This window comes from Schistocerca nitens, chromosome 5 (assembly GCF_023898315.1).
Source record: "Schistocerca nitens isolate TAMUIC-IGC-003100 chromosome 5, iqSchNite1.1, whole genome shotgun sequence".
Lineage (NCBI taxonomy): Eukaryota > Metazoa > Arthropoda > Insecta > Orthoptera > Acrididae > Schistocerca > Schistocerca nitens.
In genome coordinates this window covers 829,171,366-829,194,445 of record NC_064618.1, presented here as the reverse complement: position 1 = coordinate 829,194,445, position 23,080 = coordinate 829,171,366, and positions in this window count along the sequence as shown.

The following is a 23,080-nucleotide window of genomic DNA, read 5'->3' as shown; positions in this document are numbered from 1 at the left end:
CACTTGTTTTTCTAACTCTGTACACCTTCGTCCTTAAGCATAACGTTTTGATATAATGAAAACTATATTTTCCGTTTCCAATACAGCACACCCAATAAAAGCTTTACGTCCTCAACCATCAAGTGACACAAAACTGTTCTATTGGCATGAAGTACCATTCTGCAAACAGTGGACTGTGACTTTTGGCAGATGCAGATTCATAACCTCTCCTACGGCGCAACTTCCGTTTCATGCAACATGGACGTGCTGATTCCAAGAGAAACGAGATACTCTTATAGCTCTGAAGATCACTATAGGCTACGTTTGCAAATTTGAACAACAGAGCAGAGCCCATTGGTCGTTTTCCACACTTCCTGCAGGGTAACCGCAGGTTAGAACCTCCGGTCACTCTGACGAACATACATTCCTGGAAATTGAAATAAGAACACCGTGAATTCATTGTCCCAGGAAGGGGAAACTTTATTGACACATTCCTGGGGTCAGATACATCACATGATCACACTGACAGAACCACAGGCACATAGACACAGGCAACAGAGCATGCACAATGTCGGCACTAGTACAGTGTATATCCACCTTTCGCAGCAATGCAGGCTGCTATTCTCCCATGGAGACGATCGTAGAGATGCTGGATGTAGTCCTGTGGAACGGCTTGCCATGCCATTTCCCCCTGGCGCCTCAGTTGGACCAGCGTTCGTGCTGGACGTGCAGACCGCGTGAGACGACGCTTCATCCAGTCCCAAACATGCTCAATGGGGGACAGATCCGGAGATCTTGCTGGCCAGGGTAGTTGACTTACACCTTCTAGAGCACGTTGGGTGGCACAGGATACATGCGGACGTGCATTGTCCTGTTGGAACAGCAAGTTCCCTTGCCGGTCTAGGAATGGTAGAACGATGGGTTCGATGACGGTTTGGATGTACCGTGCACTATTCAGTGTCCCCTCGACGATCACCAGTGGTGTACGACCAGTGTAGGAGATCGCTCCCCACACCATGATGCCGGGTGTTGGCCCTGTGTGCCTCGGTCGTATGCAGTCCTGATTGTGGCGCTCACCTGCACGGCGCCAAACACACATACGACCATCATTGGCACCAAGGCAGAAGCGACTCTCATCGCTGAAGACGACACGTCTCCATTCGTCCCTCCATTCACGCCTGTCGCGACACCACTGGAGGCGGGCTGCACGATGTTGGGGCGTGAGCGGAAGACGGCCTAACGGTGTGCGGGACCGTAGCCCAGCTTCATGGAGACGGTTGCGAATGGTCCTCGCCGATACCCTAGGAGCAACAGTGTCCCTAATTTGCTGGGAAGTGGCGGTGCGGTCCCCTACGGCACTGCGTAGGATCCTACGGTCTTGGCGTGCATCCGTGCGTCGCTGCGGTCCGGACCCAGGTCGACGGGCACGTGCACCTTCCGCCGACCACTGGCGACAACATCGATGTACTGTGGAGACCTCACGCCCCACGTGTTGAGCAATTCGGCGGTACGTCCACCCGGTCTCCCACATGCCCACTATACGCCCTCGCTCAAAGTCCGTCAACTGCACATACGGTTCACGTCCACGCTGTCGCGGCATGCTACCAGTGTTAAAGACTGCGATGGAGCTCCGTATGCCACGGCAAACTGGCTGACACTGACGGCGGCGGTGCACAAATGCTGCGCAGCTAGCGCCATTCGACGGCCAACACCGCGGTTCCTGGTGTGTCCGCTGTGCCGTGCGTGTGATCATTGCTTGTACAGCCCTCTCGCAGTGTCCGGAGCAAGTATAGTGGGTCTGACACACCGGTGTCAATGTGTTCTTTTTTCCATTTCCAGGAGTGTATTATGGGTTGCAGTTTTCTCAACCTGGCTTCCAGACTACCAACCGTGATCAAGCAATCGGACTGTGCGACAATTTCGCCATGTTTATGCTTTATCAATAATTCGAGAACAGTCTTAATCGCATTTATTATTATTATTATACCGCCAACCGGTTTCAACTCGATGTGGTGGGTCGTTGTCTGGGCCTTTACACCATTGGTCGACTGCTGGTGATGTCACTCCTGTCTAGTTTCCTGTGTCTACATAACGGCAGGAAACTAGACAGGACTGACACCACCAGCAGTCGACCAATGGTGTAAAGGCCCAGACAACGACCCCCACATCGAGTTGAAACCGGTTGGCGGTATAATAATAATAATAAATGCGATTAAGACTGTTCTCGAATTATTGATTAATCATACTAATCGCTGCTTCTCTCCACAACCATGTTGTCCAAAACTTTATGCTTTATCCCACAGGAATCAGGTAGTCTAGGAAGGGTTGTCTATAAACATATCATGGTATCTACGTCAGACTACAACCAAGGATGCAGAATGCATATCAAGACGAAACGGCTGGTTGACGAGTTATCATCTGCTCGTATAGAGGATTTACGTCGCGAAGCACAAGTAGCTATAAGAGAAAAGTACAGTCAACAAGACGAATCATGTCATTCGTCTATGGAGGAATACCAGCACATTTTAATCACACTTTATGAGATGCACTCTCAATTGTCTGTCGAAACGAGTGCATAGATGGGAAGAGTACAATTCCGTGGCCTGTACGTTCTCTAGACATCAGTTCTTTTGGCTTATATGTGTGGCACGTCTGAAAGAGTTCCTCGGTGCAACGTGCACTCCCACGCAGCGACACTTCAACTCATCTAGCCTGTTAACATATACAGTCCAAGACAAAAAACGACTCACTACAAAGGAATTACCCACATGGGACGGAAATCGGTTGATGTGATGTGTTACCGCGTCAACCAACTGCACTCTGACCGACCCCTCTCCAGGACGACAACGTGACAGCAGCGGTCTCTATGCGAAGAGGACATAAGCTCTGCGCCCAACTGGCCGCGTCCCGGAGCTACAGCAACTTCAAGACTATAAACTACGATAGAAGCGTCAAAGCTCTTTACTCGCTTGTACATTCTATGTAGCTCAATCTTTAAATTGTTATACTGAAGGCGCTGCAGTCATGGACTGTGCGGCTGGTTCCGGCGGAGGTTCGAGTCCTCCCTCGGGCATGGGTGTGTGTGTTTGTCCTTAGGATTATTTAGGTTAAGTAGTGTGTAAGCTTAGGGACTGATGACCTTAGCAGTTAAGTCCCATAAGATTTCACACACATTTGAACACTTTTTTTTTTTATATTGAAGAAACTTGTTTATTTCGCATATCGCCCTTTGCTTGCGACGCATCTGTATTTCTCAAAGTTAAGCATTGTCATTTACTTTTCGTAATAAAACTCATTAATACGATTTGTTTTAATTGCTGTCTAGCGATCCGAGGAAGCAGGTTTCCGAGCCATCCCATGTACAGACAAATAAATCATTAAAATTTCAGAAGAACTTATGATATATTCAAGAGAAAGTGTTGTACAAATTGAGCAAGTCAATAACGCGTACGTCCGACTCTGGCACTTACGCAAGTAGTTATTTGCCTTGGCACTGATTGACAGAGTTGTTGTATGTTCTCCTGAGGGTTATCGTGACGTATTCTGTCCAACTGCAGCGTTAGATCGTCAAAATCTCGGGTTGGTTGGAGGATGGCTAGCCACGAAGGGCGACAAAACGGGGCGTAGAATATCGTCGACGTACCGCTGTTCCGTAAGGGAGCAGCGGATGACAATCAGAGTGGTCCTACTGTGAAAGGCAATGGTAGTCGATTCCATTATAGCTGCCTGTAGGACAGTATGGCGGGCGATATTCAGGTTGGCATCCCACCGCTGTTTGGGGCATCTTAACTGGTCATTGGGGTTCAGTTCGAACCAGTACTCATTACTGAAGCCATCTCTACTCCAGTCAATGAGATTCCAGGCCGAAGGTGTGTCTCGAGACGCACCGGACAGTGGTAGTATACCAGTCTGACTGTTGCCCGACATATAGCCCGACAACCAGGTTTGATGGTCTGGGATTCCATTTCGTAGCAGGACTTGTAATCCGCGGCACATTTACAGCGCAGCGGTACGTAGCGATATACTAGGTCTCCTTTTATTTCCCATCGTGACAACCTAGCCTGGGCTTACATTTCGACAAGATAATGCCCGTCCGCACATGCCGAGAGTTTCTGATGCTTGTCTTCGTGCTTAAAAAACACTACCTTGGCCAGCAAGGGTGCCGAATACCAACCAGTTCAGAACGTTTGGAGCTTTATGGGCAGAGTCGTCCAACAAGCTCGGGATTTTGACGCTCTAACGCCCCAGTCGGACAGAATGTGGCACAGGAGGACGTCCAACAATTCCATCAATCAGTGCTACGCCAAATAACTCCTTGCTTAAGGGTCAAGGTTGGACCAACGCGTTATTGACTAACTCAATTTGTGAAGCTCTTTGTCTTCAGTTCTTCTGAAACTGTAATAATTTGTTTGTCTGTAAATGTATATCGCATTTACCATTCAGATAATTCTTTCGTAGTGTGTCATTTCTTTGCCTTAGATTGTGTTTTCACATCCAGCTAGTACAGAAGACGTTCATAGTATTAGTCTGTTATGTTTTATTCCTTTCAAGGAAATCAGTATCATGAATTCCTTATTCACAGTAGAAAATACAGGCATTTTAGTTATATGATATGAAGTTTACTTTTCTTTTTAGCAGAACCATGACTTCCCACACACGATTTCATTGCTGGCTCGTTTCTGGTTTGAAACAACAAGTCCATGTGTCGTCCATAGTAATAAATAGGTCCACAAATTCAGATAAGTATCCTTTTTAAAACAGACAGTCATTCAGTTCCGCAGTTTCGTTTTGTCAGTATTCAAGAGATATGTCACCCATTCCACATAATAATCATTTCGTGTAAATTAAGTGAAAAATAGAGTGAAACCCCAAAAAACTGTAGTGAGTGTAATTTCGTAGACGTAAACAAAATCGGCAGGTATGTATCCGATTAGATTTATATGGTTAAAGTTGAAAATCTCTGTGACAGATAGTACGCACACCAGAGTACATTACAGTTGCTCCCGTTTAGTCTTGTTCTCAGGCCTTGTCGGGGTTTATGAGAGGAGTGGACAACGTCAGATGAGTAATCACCGCGAAAGACACGGAGATGCCGAGTACTCCACAAAGAGACAGCGTTGTCACCAACTGACAGAGTTTGAAAGGGAATCAACTGTTGGTCTCAATTTGGCGGGTTGGCCGAAACACGCAACATCCAGATTTGTGGGGCATTCGGATGTGATAGCCGCTCCACGTTGGTTCCGGTCGACCATATACACTCCTGGAAATTGAAATAAGAACACCGTGAATTCATTGTCCCAGGAAGGGGAAACTTTATTGACACATTCCTGGGGTCAGATACATCACATGATCACACTGACAGAACCACAGGCACATAGACACAGGCAACAGAGCATGCACAATGTCGGCACTAGTACAGTGTATATCCACCTTTCGCAGCAACGCAGGCTGCTATTCTCCCATGGAGACGATCGTAGAGATGCTGGATGTAGTCCTGTGGAACGGCTTGCCATGCCATTTCCACCTGGCGCCTCAGTTGGACCAGCGTTCGTGCCGGACGTGCAGACCGCGTGAGACGACGCTTCATCCAGTCCCAAACATGCTCAATGGGGGACATATCCGGAGATCTTACTGGCCACGGTAGTTGACTTACACCTTCTAGAGCACGTTGGGTGGCACGGGATACATGCGGACGTGCATTGTCCTGTTGGAACAGCAAGTTCCCTTGCCGGTCTAGGAATGGTAGAACGATGGGTTCGATGACGGTTTGGATGTACCGTGCACTATTCAGTGTCCCCTCGACGATCACCAGTGGTGTACGGCCAGTGTAGGTGATCGCTCCCCACACCATGATGCCGGGTGTTGGCCCTGTGTGCCTCGGTCGTATGCAGTCCTGATTGTGGCGCTCACCTGCACGGCGCCAAACACGCATACGACCATCATTGGCACCAAGGCAGAAGCGACTCTCATCGCTGAAGACGACACGTCTCCATTCGTCCCTCCATTCACGCCTGTCGCGACACCACTGGAGGCGGGCTGCACGATGTTGGGGCGTGAGCGGAAGACGGCCTAACGGTGTGCGGGACCGTAGCCCAGCTTCATGGAGACGGTTGCGAATGGTCCTCGCCGATACCCCAGGAGCAACAGTGTCCCTAATTTGCTGGGAAGTGGCGGTGCGGTCCCCTACGGCACTGCGTAGGATCCTACGGTCTTGGCGTGCATCCGTGCGTCGCTGCGGTCCGGTCCCAGGTCGACGGGCACGTGCACCTTCCGCCGACCACTGGCGACAACTTCGATGTACTGTGGAGACCTCACGCCCCACGTGTTGAGCAATTCGGCGGTACGTCCACCCGGCTTCCCGCATGCCCACTATACGCCCTCGCTCAAAGTCCGTCAACTGCACATACGGTTCACGTCCACGCTGTCGCGGCATGCTACCAGTGTTAAAGACTGCGATGGAGCTCCGTATGCCACGGCAAACTGGCTGACACTGACGGCGGCGGTGCACAAATGCTGCGCAGCTAGCGCCATTCGACGGCCAACACCGCGGTTCCTGGTGTGTCCGCTGTGCCGTGCGTGTGATCATTGCTTGTACAGCCCTCTCGCAGTGTCCGGAGCAAGTTTGGTGGGTCTGACACACCGGTGTCAATGTGTTCTTTTTTTCCATTTCCAGGAGTGTATAACGACCACCAGGCAGGACACTGTATTGTGTACGAGGCACGTCGCAACCTTTTCACACCTTCTCCGAAAAGTAATGGACTCCCTGCAATAATCTGTGTCATCCATCACCGTTGGTACGAGACAAGCGGCAGCCGGACGAGGGAATTACAGTCCCAGCGTAGGCTGCCGTTAACGCCGCCAAACGAATGGCTACGTTTGTAATGATGCCGAAACCGTGAAGCATAGACTGGTCGCTTTGTGTTCACCGATGAACACAACTATGGCGTCGGCCCCATTTTCCAGTGTTTTGGAGATTCACAACGGTGTTACTTCTCGCTTCATGGTGTGGGAAGGCATCGGGCCTGAACTAAGGTCACGGCTGGTAGTGACTGAGGGAACTCTGACGGAATAACTGTACTGACGGACATACTGTTTTTTTTTTTTTTTGTGTTAGGGCGCAAAACTTCTATGGTCATTAGCGCCCAGCCCGTGACATAGGAAACAGTAAAAAACCGAAATTGAAAACCAGCAGCAATGGGAACAAAGTCATAAAATTGGAGAAACTAAAAGCAGAAAGAATGCTTAAAAATCCAACACAGGAAGGGGTTGGTTGTCCCCAAAAAAGGCTTCAAATGACTGATGTCATTTCACTGTCACTAATAAACTGGAGAACGCGGTCGGCTGAGCGCGTGTCATCTGCTAAAATCGACGATAGATCAGGCGATAGCTGTAGACGGGAGCGTAACGGATTAAAATAGGGGCATTCAATTAAAAGGTGTCTTACCGTCCACAGCTGAGAACAGTGGGGACAGAGTGGGGGACGGACATACTGTGTCCTCAATGTGTTACTCCTCATGGGACAGTGTTACTGTGCCATTTTTCAGTAGGAGAATACTCATCCACACATGGGAAGTGTCTCTATGACCTGTCTGCGTGAGAATGAGTTCCTCCCATGGCCACCAATATCCCCGCATCTGACCCCAGTAGAACATTTGTTGGACCCTATCGAAACTTCGTTCCAGCATATTAAGGACCCGTTATAATATTTTTGGGCCTGCTTGCCTCAGGTGAGGATATAACTACACTACTGACCATTAAAATTGCTACACCAAGAAGAAATGCAGATGATAAACGGGTATTCATTGGACAAATATGTTATACTATAACTGACATGTAATTACATTTTCACCCAATTTGGGTGCATACATCCTGAGAAATCAATACCCAGAACAACCACCTCTGGCCGTAATAAAGGCCTTGATACGCCTGGACACTGAGTCAAGGAGAGCTTGGATGGCGCGTACAGGTGCAGCTACCCATGCAGCTTCAACACGATACCACAGTTCATCAAGAGTTGTGAGGAGCAAGTTGCTCGGCCACCATTGACCAGACGTTTTCAATCTGGAGAATGTGCTGGCCAGGGCAGAAGTCGAACATTTTCTGTATCCAGAAAGTCGCCTACAGAACCTGCAACATGCGGTCGTGCATTATCCTGCTGAAATGTAGGGTTTCGCAGGGATCGAATCAAGGGTAGAGCCACGGGTCGTAACACATCTGAAATGTGACGTCCACTGTTCAAAGTGCCGTCAATGCAAACAAGAGGTGACCGAGACGAGTAACCAATGGCACCCCATACCAACACCCGGGTGATACGCCAGTATGGCGATGACGAATACACGCTTCCAATGTGCGTTCACCGCGATGTTGGCAAACACGGATGTGAACATCATGATGCTGTAAACAGAACCTGGATTCATCCGAAAAAATGACATTTTGCCATTCGTGCACCCAGGTTCGTCGTTGAGTACACCATCGCAGGCACTCCTGTCTGTGATAGGTAACCGCAGCCATGGTCTCCGAGCTGCTGCAAACGACGTCGAACTGTTCGTGCAGATGGTTGTTGTCTTGCAAACGTCCCCATCTGTTGACTCACGGATCGAGACGTGGCTGCACTATCCGTTACAGCCAGGCGGATAAGATGCCTGTCATCTCGACTGCTAATGATACGAGGCCGTTGGGATTCAGCACGGCGTTCCGTATTACCCTCCTGAACCCACCGATTCCATATTCTGCTAACAGTCATTGGATCTCGACCAACACGAGCAGCAATGTCGCAATACGCTAAACCGCAATCGCGATAGGCTACAATCCGAACTTTACCAAAGTCGGAAACGTGATGGTACGCATTTCTCCTCCTTACACGAGGCATCACAACAACGTTCCAACGCCGGTCAACTGCTATTTGAGTATGAGAAATCGGAAACTTTCCTCATGTCAGCACGTTGTAGGTGTAGCCACCGGCGCCAACCTTGTGTGAATGCTCTGAAAAGCTGATCATTTGCATATCACAGCATCTTCTTCCTGTCGGTTAAATTTCAGGTCTGTGGTACGTCATCTTCGTGGTGTAGCAATTTTAATGGCCGGCAGTGTACTTTATGACACCTTTCCCAATCGAATCACAGAACGAGGAAATGCGAAGTCATACTGATAAGGGGCTTCATAATGCCTAGTTCTTTTTAAAATTTGTCTCGATTTTGTAATCACTTCAGTAGCTTCGCATACCATCTCAACCAATGCAGTGTCATTTCCTTTCCTCCCCCCAATCCGGGTGCTTCACTATTTTTGGCTGGGTGTGTGGGACGTTTCGCATTGCATCTTCTGATCCGGCTCTGGGGTAATTATCTCATAAACCAAGAGTAAAGCTTTCACTCTGCAGTGGGGTATGCGCTATAGTAAGACTTCCTGGCTGAAGAATAACATGTACCCGATTGTTATTCGAACCCAAGACCTTTGACTTTTTCGAGTAACATTTCCACCGACTGAGGCATCCATGTACGATCCGTGAATCGCCCTGATAGTCCCCATATGGCTGTGCTTCTCTCTACTTTCAACTTGGTCAGAACATGTACTCCACCCTACTGATTTGCATTTATGAGAACCTTCCATTACCAATCGTTCAATATCGCATTGTGCACCTTCCTGAGTTTTCATCTACATCTGCAGTACAGAGACATTAACTCTAATTCTAACCATTTTCAAGAAGCTTACAGTCCACGTTCGGCTTCCGCCGCTCATTTCTTCTTGTTGTTGTGGTCTTCCGCCAGAAAACTGATTCGATGCCGACCTACACGCTAGTCCACAGCTGGAAATATAAGTGGTGTAGTTGCAAATGTTCAACACACTCGAGTTACTTTCGTCGTATCAAGTACAGGAATTCAGTCAGAATATGTGGCAACCACAGTGCTAATTTTGAGCTTCAATGTCACAAACACACGATGTAGATCTTATCCTTTAACAAAACGCCGGAAGGTGGAGCTAAAGACTAACGTCCACTCATACCATGAACCAAAGCTTGAACGATCGTCTAGATCTGATTTAAGTAGTATTGCTGGTAATAAAGGTGAAGGATAGCCAAGTAGTCTTAGAATGGTCTTAGAGTGGCTAGGTTGAATGCCAGGTACAGTATCTATATCGAGTTAGACAATAGCTGACTATTTCAATCGTCATGTAGTGTGGGCTTTCGAAGACATTGTAGTTGTCAGAAACCGAAACCATAGTTTACGAGAAATACAGATGATGTTAACAAACGTCTCATATAAGCTTGAGTAAGAGCTTAAAGATGGAATTTTTTAAATGCCGAACAGAATATCACAGGTATTCCCTATTATTCCACTAGGTCGTCTCTGAAATATCTGACAAAAATGAGTAATGATAAGAACATTTCCTATGTTTTATTCCGATGATTGAAACTTGAGACTTGTTGCGTACTTTGGCATCACATTATTAACTGCACGCTATAATCCACCAGTTCACGAAGATTAATGCTAGAATGATAAGCTACAAAGGAGACCTACCCTCAGAAAGAGCAGTATTGGAAACCTGTATGTAAATTCTGAAATCGTTTGGGACTAAAAAAAAAGTTATTTTCTGCCGAAGAAGACACAGATCACTGAGAAAAAAATGTTCTGAACACTGAAAAGAAGATGTTCAAGAACTGCATCTGCGGAGATTCGAGTCCTCCCTCAGGCATGGGTGTGTGTGTTTGTCCTTAGGATAATTTAGGTTAAGTAGTGTGTAAGCTTAGGGACTGATGACCTTAGCAGTTAAGTCCCATAAGATTTCACACACACACACACACAACTGCATCTGCATCTGTGTGTATATGGGGGCACACAAGACACCGATGACATCTACACCTATACTCCGTAAGCCACGTCACGGCCTGTGGCGTGGTATATCTTTGCTTCCACTATCATTTTCCACGTCTCTGTTTCATTCTCGTGTGTTGGGTGGGAAGAACGACAGCCAAGGTCCACACTTCTGGTTCGGTTTCCGGGTGAAAATGGCTTCTAATACTGTGCTACATGACCGACGTTTTTGAGAAACAAAAGCCGGCCGGAGTGGCCGAGCGGTTCTAGGCGCTACAGTCTTGAGCCGCGAGACCGCTAAGATCGCAGGTTAGAATCCTGCCTCCGATACGGATGTATCTGATGTCCTTAGGATAGTTAGGTTTAAGTAGTTCTAAGTTCTAGGGGACTTATGACCTCAGAAGTTAAGTCCCATAGTGCCCAGAGCCATTTGAACCATTTGAGAAACAAAAAGATCTTAACGTATCACTTCAATGTATAAATAGTAATATCATCTTTCTAAGCAAGAAAGCGTTTGCGTTGAAGAGAAAAATTGGGCAGATAACTGATAGAGATGACTGATTTCGTGAACGAAAACAAGTTGAATGTCGGTAAAAGTATAAGAATTGGCGTAGAGCATCTAGAAAACCTTCGTGATCAGTTGTAGAATAAATTTTCGGAACCTTCATCTGAGTATTACTGGATCAACAATCAATTCGATACGATCATAACACATCTCTTATCAACATCTCATGTGACAGAACATTTCGAGATGAATTTAAATCGAAGTCTCTTGAAAAATTTTGGGTGAAGACTCGAAATGAATGTCAAAAATTAGCAAGAAGGGCAGCGGATGTGTTATTACCCCTCGCATCAACTTTCTGTCCTCAATCAAGACGAAACATCGGTCTCGAGTGTAGCTGGAAGGGGGTCTGCGAGTTGCTGTTTGAAAAATCCAACCAAGACTGGACCTGTTGTCTTCTTATAAAGAATCACACACGGCACACTACATGCGCTGATGCCAAAACTTTTCCTGGTACATTTTACTCTTGTTTATTTCCTTGACGATCAGTTTGATTATAACAGTTCTTAAGCTGCGATTTAAATGTTGAATATTGTTCTGTCGTTATTGTGCATCGTGGTCTTTCAAATATCAAAACTTTTCTAAATGAGTTAAACGCATTATAGATGGAAACATTTAAATTTTAACTACCTACCGAATTTGTGAATTACTTTGTGAAAAAGACTTACAAAAAGCATCATGGAGCTTCCAGCTCTATGGACTAGATCATTTATAATTATATATTGTAAACAATAATGGCCTTACAATATTTCCCTGGGTAAGTGAGCAAATTACTTTAACATCCTGTATATCTGCAGGGCTATCAGTAACAGCTGGATGATAATCCAGTCATCACCGTTATTCCACGCTTATCAAAATGATCAATGAGTACGTGACATTTTATGAGCGTAATACAAAAGAACAGATAACATACTAGAGAACACAGAAAGAAATATCGGAGTAGGTATGGCTAAATATAAAATACATCCTCTCTCACAGTGGTACAACGAGGCCACGAACACAACTGGGGAAGACCCACTATTGACTGAACATGCCACAAGCCATTGAGAGCAGTCGTCGTCTAACATAATGCAGAATAACATTCTGTTAGTTTAGGATCAATATACACTCCTGGAAATTGAAATAAGAACACCGTGAATTCATTGTCCCAGGAAGGGGAAACTTTATTGACACATTCCTGGGGTCAGATACATCACATGATCACACTGACAGAACCACAGGCACATAGACACAGGCAACAGAGCATGCACAATGTCGGCACTAGTACAGTGTATATCCACCTTTCGGAGCAATGCATGCTGCTATTCTCCCATGAAGACGATCGTAGAGATGCTGGATGTAGTCCTGTGGAACGGCGTGCCATGCCATTTCCACCTGGCGCCTCAGTTGGACCAGCGTTCGTGCTGGACGTGCAGACCGCGTGAGACGACGCTTCATCCAGTCCCAAACATGCTCAATGGGGGACAGATCCGGAGATCTTGCTGGCCAGGGTAGTTGACTTACGCCTTCTAGAGCACGTTGGGTGGCACGGGATACATGCGGACGTGCATTGTCCTGTTGGAACAGCAAGTTCCCTTGCCGGTCTAGGAATGGTAGAACGATGGGGTTCGATGACGGTTTGGATGTACCGTGCACTATTCAGTGTCCCCTCGACGATCACCAGTGGTGTACGGCCAGTGTAGGAGATCGCTCCCCACACCATGATGCCGGGTGTTGGCCCTGTGTGCCTCGGTCGTATGCAGTCCTGATTGTGGCGCTCACCTGCACGGCGCCAAACACGCATACGACCATCATTGGCACCAAGGCAGAAGCGACTCTCATCGCTGAAGACGACACGTCTCCATTCGTCCCTCCATTCACGCCTGTCGCGACACCACTGGAGGCGGGCTGCACGATGTTGGGGCGTGAGCGGAAGACGGCCTAACGGTGTGCGGGACCGTAGCCCAGCTTCATGGAGACGGTTGCGAATGGTCCTCGCCGATACCCCAGGAGCAACAGTGTCCCTAATTTGCTGGGAAGTGGCGGTGCGGTCCCCTACGGCACTGCGTAGGATCCTACGGTCTTGGCGTGCATCCGTGCGTCGCTGCGGTCCGGTCCCAGGTCGACGGGCACGTGCACCTTCCGCCGACCACTGGCGACAACATCGATGTACTGTGGAGACCTCACGCCCCACGTGTTGAGCAATTCGGCGGTACGTCCACCCGGCCTCCCGCATGCCCACTATACGCCCTCGCTCAAAGTCCGTCGTCAACTGCACATACGGTTCACGTCCACGCTGTCGCGGCATGCTAGCAGTGTTAAAGACTGCGATGGAGCTCCGTATGCCACGGCAAACTGGCTGACACTGACGGCGGCGGTGCACAAATGCTGCGCAGCTAGCGCCATTCGACGGCCAACACCGCGGTTCCTGGTGTGTCCGCTGTGGCGTGCGTGTGATCATTGCTTGTACAGCCCTCTCGCAGTGTCCGGAGCAAGTATGGTGGGTCTGACACACCGGTGTCAATGTGTTCTTTTTTCCATTTCCAGGAGTGTAGTAATTTCTTAGCTACACTCCTTTTACGAAATCATTATTTTCCTTAAAAAGAATAAAACGAAAACAAACTGGATAATAGTATTGAAGGAAGTAAATCAGTTTGTAGTGCAGCTGTTCGTAAAGAACTTCAAATCACAAAGTAGTGAAAATACTAATAAATTGTAGCACATTTATGTAACACTGCTCTAAGGTGGGGTGGGACTGCACTATTTCATCCAAAGATTTTAAAATCTGATCCTTCTGTTACTGACGAGACACATTCACGGCGTGTCCACAATCAAATCCTCGGAATCGGAAAAATATTTCTGCACGCTAGAAAGCTCCTAGAACAAACGAAGTCATAAGTAAATTAAGTGGCTAATAGCTGAAGATGTTGACAGCCTTACAGATAATATTTCCCATAGTGAGGTATTCGTACAGGAATGAGTACGGTACATTATTCTTTCTTCGTTCAATGCATAGGTTAATCGAAAGTATTGTCATCTGCAGCTAGTTGTGTCAACTGAGTTACTCTGATATTTGTATTCTTGATTTAAAATCTGTTGACATATATCATAACTCCAAACGACTGTATTGCTTAGCATTAAAAGATAAAGTTTCTGTTGTTAGATTTAAAAAATTTTAATTGCAGTAAAGACAGCAAAAGTAGAGTACGTCAAATAAAAAGAAAATGCCACTAGGATCTCTAGGGATAAATCATGGATTACTATGGAAAACTTTAAACGCTCTGTATGAAGGTCTCTCAGTCAGAAGCAAAAAGTCCTGCCTAGAGAGTGACAAAGGATGTATCACGTGAACGAATAGCATTCGTGAAATACATTGCGGAAGGACTAGGACAAAGTACACATTCCAAGATTTCCCAGAGCGGGAGTTGGTTCGAAGACAGTTGTTCTGAATTGTGCTCTTCCCGTACAGTTGTATTTTCAGCCTAGTAAGTAAATGTTTATGTTTTTATCTTGTATGATGAAGTTCTTCTGTCAACGGTGCATTGTGAAACAGTGCATTTCATTTAGCATTTGAACTGTACTGTAATATTTGCTTAAATTATAAAGAAATAGTGTATATGTTAGGGAGAATAATTGACAGCTTTTCATCATTTTGTTTGGTTACACAAACTTTTAATTTTTTTTCGTTAAATAATACAGTTCAGATGCGTCAGAGAATTACTAGAACATGATTACATAACAGTCCTGGCTGCGCCAGTGCTATTAAAGTTGGTCCACATGAATAACTGATTAGCCCGGATGTTGTGGCGTAAAGAGGTAGTCTAGTTAAAGTAATCTTCGCGGAGAATGCAGAGCCTCAATCCTCACAAGAACCGAGAGTCAGTAGCGAAAGTGTGACTGCGTATATAAAGTCTATGCTGCGACCAAAATGAGAAACCTTAAAAACAAAATTACACTGTTTCAATACCAAAACTTACTAGTGTGAGCGCTGAAATGAAGAGCTAGGTTTTGTGTTTCGATACATCGTCCGAACGTGTTTTAAGTTTTCGGAAAGTACACTAGTATTTCCTCAAGTGCTTATCATGTCTCCAGAGGAGCCAGAGTGAGACGTTTCGCTATTTAAGACATTGGATTGATGCTACTACAGTATAATACGCTAGCTTTACATCCATCCAGCACAAAAATCCGAACGATAAGGGTACCTCCGTCATTCATACTTTTTTAGAACAACTATCCAACTGTCTCTAAACGCTAAATTATCAGCAGTACACTCTGCTAGGTAGTAAAAATTAAAATGTCAAACCTAAAGAATTTTGGATTGCCAGTCTCATTCCTTTATGTTATTTTTCAAAATGTCTTCAGAAATACGTTGATAGTACGCTTCAAAAACTGATAAATTAAACGACATTCAGGATGACAAGCATCATACAAGTGGAATTCTATGCACCTCAGGTATAGGCCAATACCTCAGAGACAGAATGATTTGGGTTCCTGAGTGTACACCCTACTGTTAAATGAGACAGTGTTATGTCTGAACCAGGAGAACGTTACTTTTTTTCATAACCTACAAACAACGTTAATGTATGCCTGTAACTCGATGGCGCCTGTAGAATTCCTTTCAATACGCGGTGAACTGTCGGATTTCTAGGTTCACTAAAGAAAACTGTGCTCCCGTTTACGTTTCTTACTTGTACCTACCCACAGAATGCAGAAAAAAAGATACTCGTAATATTCCTTCCGTACCGATATAAAAAACTTTGGCATACCTGTGTTACATTTTATATGTTGTGATTTTCATTCTGTATGTGGAGGGCAACTGTTAAAATCACAACACATACAGTGTTTAACGAACGTAGTTACAATTACACGCTCGATTGTGTTAATTAAAGACTATTCGTACACTTACGAAAAGTGTACAGACAGTAGGTTATTTTTTCATATGGAGTGGTGCCGGAACAAATTATTGTACTAATGTGAAAAAGATGTAGTGTCACAGGTAGTAAGGAATTTGTGAAACACATATTTTATTGTTGTAAACAATTTATGCTCTTTAAATACTGAGCTAATTACAATATACAGGAGAGATTCTAAACCTTAGATAATGTAATAGGCCTATTTATTTCATAAGTGCAGGAAACATTTTTTTGCATTTATATCCACTGCATCATGCAAATCACATTTATTTTTCTAGTATGGAAGAAATATTTCAGTACATATCATATTCTTTAATATGTTATAAAACAGTAGGAGAAGATCTTTGCAATAACCACACGTCGTACGTGTTAAACCTATTACGGATACACACATTATCACTTCTCTGACCGACTGCTGTGGACAACGGATATATTACGTATAAGTAGTCAACAGGTGTGTAACGGTGCGAGATCAAGTGAAGTTAAGCTCAGATTTATTACTACACTTCATCACTTGCGTAGATTTATTAGAGTGATATCACAGATGATGAATAGTTCATGGCAGACCAACAACGGTACGACACAGTAAAGTAAGCTAGCATATGGACAATAGTCATTCTCACGAACAGTGACAAACGATAACTTCTGTTGTTCATGAAATAAGTAGCCACATTAAGTCTTTCTAAAGTATCTGATAAAAATACACACTTTGTTTTTTTTCTTCAATAAGTACGATAAGAGACAAACCGTAGACGAAGACAGAATGAATTTGCAAACTGTCTCGGAAGAGGCTCTTCATGTTTACGATGACGTATTAAATATCACTTGGTTCAAATGGCTCTGAGCACTATGGGACTCAACTGCTGCGGTCATCAGTCCCCTAGAACTTAGAACTACTTAAACCTAACTAACCTAAGGACATCACACACATCCATGCCCGAGGCAGGATTCGAACCTGCGACCGCAGCAGTCGCACGGTTCCGGACTGCGCGCCTAGAACCGCGAGACCACCGCGGCCGGCATTAAATATCACTTTCGGGTGAAAATGTTACGTCGTAATTTTCGGCTATGAAACAAAATAAAATGTCATTGAAGTTACCTATGTGCGAAAATATATATTTACAGTTTGAATACTCCATTCCGACAGTAAAACATGGAGATGGATCAGTTTTCGTCAGGGAAGTATAGGTGTGTATAGAATTGGTAGTCTGCTGTTACAGAAAGAGTACTGTGCAATAACATGTGTACTCAGATGCTGACGCTAAGAATGCAGTCAAATGATGAAAAACTGGTTAAAAATGTTCTTTTTCCTACAGCGTAGTAATGCAGGGCATATTGCTATCGCACTAAGATGAGGTTATGTAGATCTTCCACACAAATTCTGGGACGAACAGAGTCTATTGCTTTACAAATGCAGCTGAGAACTACGGATTAAACTAAAATTATCTAATTAGACATCGTAAGATGCGAGATGATACCGATCTAAAGAACGTCTGTAACAAGATGTACTGCAAAAGTACTGCCAACGCATCTATTAAAACTGTCAGCATCATTGCTAAAAGTCAACAATCGATGAATATAGTTCAGTGTCATGTGCTAAGTATTCCAAAATGTGTTTGAACGTTTATTTGCATTTAATGGAGTCTTTGCGGTATTCATCTCTGCTTCTCATGTGTGCGATTATTTCACTCAGCCGGCCGATGTGGCCGAGTGGTTCTAGGAGCTTCAGTCTGGAACAGCGCGACCGCTACGTTCGCAGGTTCGAATCCTGCTTCGGGCACGGATGTGTGTGATGTCCTTAGGTCAGTTAGGTTTAAGTAGTTCTAAGTTCTAGGGGACTGATGACCCCAGATGTTAAGTCCCATAGTGCTCAGAGCCATTTGAACCATTTTTATTCCACTCATCATAATTATTCTACTGGCAATTCTTCTTCTCTTGTTTCACCAGACATTGTGGTACGTTAGATCCATCACTTTTTAATGTTCTGTGTCTTCCTATTAGCACAGTATTGTTTCATTTTTTCTGATCTTGCTTTCCTTTCTTCTCCTTCATAGATTTTTATCATTCACTTGGTTTTATTTTGCTCTTGGAATCTCTCTTTGCTATCTTTGGTTCTTTTTTGCAGTTTTATCTGTGAGCACATTTTCAGTGATTTGAAGTTCTTTTAAGTCATTGCTCGTTTCCTTAACCTTTTCAGACCTGACGTCTAACATATTGGACACCAACTTTCGACACATTTTGTAACAGTAAATGATTTCGTTCTCCTTTAAAACCGAGAGGCCTATTTACTGGACATTTGTCGCTTTTGGTTTCATGATTTTTGCTTATCCCTGTCGCAGGAATGGTGAACTACAACGGAAAACAGTGAATAAGGCGGACGCGTTACGAAGTGCTCCAGGGAAGTCATATTTAAGCATTAATTACTGCAATATGCCCACTTCCTGCTACTCAAAACAATTTATTGAAAACTCTGTTAAGATTGAGTTCATGGTAACTGTTGATGTCTTATTTCGCATTCCTAAGTACCTTCCAGATCCAATGTCCAATTCATAGGAATTTTTTTTTAAACCAAGTACGACAAATTTGAATTTTGCTCAAATATACACTAAACATCTCGAAATAAACATGAAAAATGCAAGAATATTTTCTCCTACTTTTCAAATAATTCAGGGGTAAACGGATAAAATCAGGTGTTTTTTTTAAGCAGTCAAAATTTTCTTTGTTAGTCTATTTGAGTTCATATTCAGGTGTCTCCACAAAAATCATTTACTATATTCCTCACAGTGACTGAGAGCCTTTCGGTTATTTGGTAAGGGGTTTCATTTCTAATGTGAATTGGTCTGGTTTTAGGGAACTTGAGGCAAAGATTTTTTCTTAATATCTTTCTTTGATCTCTAGCCTTTCGACTGACGTTGGTTGTTGATGCACAGTGTTTCGGATGCATATAGGGCTTCCGGTTCGGTTGCCGACTCATGATGTCTTATTTTTGCATTCCGTGAGAGAGACTTTTTGTTGTGCTTGTTTTTGGTGAGATGGAAGGCCGGTTCGCCCTTTTTTCTTCTACCTTCCCTTTTCTCGAGAGCATTCCAGCTGATCCATCCTCCATTTGAATTCTTTCACAATCCCGTGACTTTTTTTATGTCTTTCATTATCTTGATCTTTTCGAAGAAGATTTAGAGACCAATATTTTTGGATTGCAATATCCTATTTTTTTCCTTTTTTTGTACTTCGAGGATCTGTTCTTTAGCTTCTCCCCATGTCCCGGCTTAGTAGGGCCGTATCATCCTCCATGACTGATTTACTTTGATGCCTTTGAGTTTTTTTCCTATTGGGATCCACTATGAATCTTCAAGTTGCACTTATTATTATTAACTATTATTATTGTTATTATTACTACTATTGTTATCATGACTGCTTTAATTAATGTTACGTACGTATTGTTTTAATTTTCCTCATTTAAATTAATAAATTAATGCCTTAGAAATTCAAAATTCAAAATCAATGGAAGAAGTAGTATTTATGTTACAACATTCTTTGTGAGTAAACATACCGTATTTACATTTGCTCAATAGTGTTTCCCTAGGCAACTTGCAAAAAGGAATGAATACTTCTTGCACTCTATGTAGTGAAGATTATGATTTCCTTTTGGTAAAAGCGTTGTACGTCGCAGCTTATTTTTGACATACGTAATAAGCATACGTGATACGCATTACAGTGAAAAATTCTACACTGTGTGGATTTCTTTGTACAATAATTGAACTCTGACTAAACTTCAGGTCCAAAATACTGCAAGTATCCAGCTACTTTTTACACTTTTCATAATGACTGCATGGGCTGTCTTGAGGCAGTATTTGCATGACATAAAGGGGCAGTAGCTTTGAAGAAGCAAATACAATAAAGTTATCGTGAATTTTAATATTTATATCTGATGAATGATATCGTTCCATGCCGGCCGCGGTGGTCTAGCGGTTCTAGGCGCTCAGTCCGGAACCGCGCGACTGCTACGGTCGCAGGTTCGAATCCTGCTTCGGGCATGGATGTGTGTGATGTGCTTAGGTTAGTTAGGTTTAAGTAGTTCTAAGTTCTAGGGGACTGATGACCTCAGATGTTAAGTCCCATAGTGCTCAGAGCCATTTGATATCGTTCCAGCGCATTAAATGTGTCCCGAAGTCGCTTTATTAGGTAAAAGAACTACTTTGTATGGTTTCTGTAAGAAAAGAAACTGAACATAAAATATACTTTAATGAAAAAGGCAGATGCTGCAGAAATAACAGCCAAATTTTAAGAGGAAATGGAAACGGAATTAAACAGACTAAAAATTACAGTTAACATCATTTACGTAGGGTCCACAATAGAACTCGCCCTCGGGTGTTCTAACAAATTAGAAAACCATAGATTCCCCATATTACGTAATAGTTCAAAGATAAGTTGCCATTAATATTTACATACTTAATAAGACAGCTCTTATTGGAAATTACGTAATGACAACATACTCCTCAGAAATCTAATTGCAGCCTACTTACACTACTTAATTAATAGTCACCTACGAAAAGCCGGAATCGAAATTTAATAGCAGGGTCTAATAAATTGGTATTTTACCTACGAATCACAGGTAATAAAAACAATAACTCGATGAAGTAAGTGTGTCTAACTTATTTCTTTAAGGCTTTAAGATATAGACTGAAACGAAACTGCTGTTTAAACAGAATGGTATTTGGCTGATAACATACTTTCATGGTTTCATTAAAATCAGCTATCGAAGAGTTGGGATTCTTCAGGCCATAAATTCATGTAGAAATCTTCACAGTATTGGAGCGCGACGAACTTGCACACAACACCTAGTGGCTACGTAACACACTTTCCTCTCAGCAATCAGCAACATATTAAGGCTGGTAATGACAAAGAAATTAATGTCCAAACCAGACCATCTGAAAATCAACTAAACAAAACTGAAAATCCAAACAATAAATTACGATTTCAATGGCTCACTCACAATAAATACTGCTTGCATTTATAGGTGGTAAAAGGATAAGCATTACCGCTATCAGCTGTTGAAATTAATAAAACTAAACAGTAATGTTAACTAGACCTAAAAGAGTGTTTGTGGCTATCTAAAAGGAATTTTCTGTTGAATCCGATCTATTCTTCATAATGACATGGCCTAGTGGCTAGTGTTGCTGCATCTGGGTCACCGGGTCCCGCATTCGATTCCCGGCTGGGTCAGGGATTTTCTCTGTCCGGGGACTGGGTCTTTGTGTTGTCCTCATCATCACATCATCATTCAGGAAGCGCCGAGACTGGAAATGGAAATATTTGGAACTTGTATGGCCACTGATGACCACAATGCTTAGCGCCCCACAAACCAACATCATCTCCATAATGACATGATACGATTCACTTGAGAAAAATGTGTTCCCACTTGTTGTGATATCAGACTAGTCTCCAAAGAGAGCAACAGAAGGAACACACGTGTCTGCTCTTCTGCAATATTGACGTAAGTCCAGTTTTGTATTCACATTTGTAATTTGATACAAATGACTTGAGGTCACACTCTTCTACAACGACAGAGAAACAGAGGAAATGTTCTAACAATTCGATAACGATAAGATGGTAGGACTGTCCAAGAAGAAATTCTAATTTCAAACGTAATGATATACTTCCAGTACACCTTTCAATGAGAACCAAGATGCAGTAGGAAATCAAAATTCATTCGAAAAAACCATCCTTAAAGTAATAGATCGAAGTAACTCGGTGGTTTCTCCATGAAAAACGTAGATCTCAGTATTGCATCGAAAGTAACTAAAGAAAGTACTAGAGTTCAAGAGTTGATATTAATTATATTAGCAGGTAGATCGTAACACTAACCTTCGAGTGTGTCAGGTAAAATAACTATGAGAAGAATACTGCTGTTCGTGATGTCCATTAACGACTTCGTGGTTGTTATTAATAGCAACCAAAGGTGTTTCGCAGATTAAGTGGTTACCTGTGATTAACTGTTCTCCGCAAAAGACCATCATAATCTCACATGGTAGACATTATTTCTCCCCAGTAGTTGAATTGACAGCTGTCTCAGATACATACGTCTCGAAACATCAAATCGAAGCTGCCGTTGACTTCCGGATTAATTAGTTGCAAGTGGCGTTCTTCTCATCGTACAAATACCTATGAGTATGAACGTAAGGGGACTTGAAGTGAAGCATAAGCTCATTTGTACGTAAATAACATAAAAGGATTCGATTAATTCGTAGGATACTGAGGAACCGCTTGTACGATACGTTTCAGTATTACGTTCGACTAATAAGGGGATATCGTCGAATGCGGAAGAGAGGAGTGGAAGCAGTTTTTGTTTTCCAAAATGGTCTTATATTTGTTGGGCTATCTGCGGAACGTAACGACAGTGCAGAAATGTAACCGAACATAATATTACTATATGATTTATAAATGAAGAGCAGAAAAAATAAACCGAATTTGATTACTTCATTCACAACGAAGAATGCTTACTTCTGTGGAGACTGAAATATTTGTGTTTGCTTAGTAACTTACAGACGGACATACGGCACCCTGATAAAGGAGGTACGCTAAAATCGTATGAAAATTTCGTGAAGAGTTACGATCATCACGACTCGTAATACATCTGAGGGTGTCTCCTATGTAAATCAACCAATCAACCCTTCGTAAGGAACGAGAATTCCAGCAGTAGCCAAGTATACTTCAGTTGTCCCTGTAACTACATAATGTCTTTCCTTATTCCCCTGCCTCAGTTCGACACTTCTACAGCCCGTCACTGGGAAAACTGTTGGCCGGCCGCTGTAGCCGAGCGGTTCTAGGCGCTTCAGTGT